Source organism: Theropithecus gelada, unplaced genomic scaffold (genome assembly GCF_003255815.1).
Source record: "Theropithecus gelada isolate Dixy unplaced genomic scaffold, Tgel_1.0 HiC_scaffold_1153, whole genome shotgun sequence".
Classification (NCBI taxonomy): domain Eukaryota; kingdom Metazoa; phylum Chordata; class Mammalia; order Primates; family Cercopithecidae; genus Theropithecus; species Theropithecus gelada.
In genome coordinates, this window is record NW_020253102.1 from 1 (window position 1) to 1,519 (window position 1,519).

At 41.5% G+C, this 1,519-nt stretch overlaps 1 pseudogene; it reads left to right on the top strand.

Moving 5' to 3' along the window:
- The first annotated feature begins 253 nt into the window (after positions 1-253).
- Positions 254-1,163, top strand: LOC112616864 (annotated as a pseudogene).
- Positions 1,164-1,519: the final 356 nt, after the last annotated feature.

Genomic DNA, 1,519 nt, shown 5'->3' on the forward strand with positions numbered 1-1,519 from the left:
CCCAAAATGTAACGTACGTCAGTGTAGCAGTCAGTGTTTGGAAAACACTTTACTTGAAAATAGTACTACAAAATTGTGTATATGAATGTTACTATTTTGGTCATAGCTATGCAGGTGGTAGCTGTGTTTTCAGTAGTAGCCCATTTGCTTTCAAATAATTCAGTCATGGCACAAAAACAAACAAACAAACAAACAAAAATGCATCTTCCCTGGTATTGGTAGCAGTGTAAGTCGAAGATTTATGAATGAGTAGAAAGTTATTAAACTAACCAATTGTAATGTTTTTTTTTTTTTTACCGAAATCATATGGTACAGAGACTGTGAAAGCAAAGAAGGTAGTCAGTATGGACAAGTTGTCAGCCACATTCCAAATCTTGATCTGAATGAGAATATTTCTACTGGATTAAAACAATGTGAATGCAGTATTTGTGGAAAAGTCTTTGTACGTCATTCCCTCCTTAATAGGCACATCCCAGCTCACTCAGGATACAAACCATATGGAGACGAGCAATATAAATGTGAACAGTGTGGGAAACTCTTCGTTTCTGTTCCGGGTGTTAGAAGACAGAGGATAATGCACAGTGGAAATCCAGCTTATAAATGTACGATATGTGGGAAAGCTTTTCATTTTCTCAAATCAGTTGAAAGACCTCAGAGAACTCACACAGGAGAAAAATCCTATAAATGTAAACAATGTGGTAAAGCATTCACTGTTTCCGGTTCTTGTCTAATACATGGACGAACTCACACTGGAGAGAAACCCTACGAATGTAAGGAATGTGGGAAAACAGATTTTCTTGTTCTTTTAAGATGCATGAAAGGACTCACACTGGAGAAAGATGTACCAAATGTGATAGAGCCTTCAGCTGTTCCACTTCCCTTCATGACCATGGAAGCATTCATACCGGAGAGAGACCCTATGAATGTAAACAATGTGGCAAAGCCTTGAGTCGTTTGAGTTCCCTTTGTAACCACAGAAGTACTCATACTGGAGAGAAAACCCTATAAATGTAAACAATGTGACCAAGCCTTCCGTCGCCTCAGTTCCCTTCACCTCCACGAAAGAATTCATACTGGAGAAAAACCCTATGAATGTAAGACATGCGGTAAAGCCTACACTTGTTCCACTTACATTACTCGCCACTAAAGAAGTCATGAAGTAGAGGTTGGGTGTAGTAACTCAGCCTATAATCCCAGCACTTTGGGAGGCCAAGGTGTGTGTATTGCTTGAGCCCAGGAGTTCATAACCAGCCTGGATTAAAACAATGTGAAACTACCTGGGCATCGTGGTGAAACCCTGTCTCTACAAAAAAATAAAATAATGCCGGGCCCGGTGGCTCACACCAGCTACTCGGGAGGCTGAGGCAGGAGAATGGCGTGAACCCGGGAGGCGGAGCTTGCAGTGAGCCGAGATCGCAGCACTGCGCTCCAGCTTGGGCGACAGAGGCAGACTCCGTCTCAAAACAAAAACAAAGAAAATAATTAACTGGGCATGGTGGCACATTTCAGTTGTCTTAGT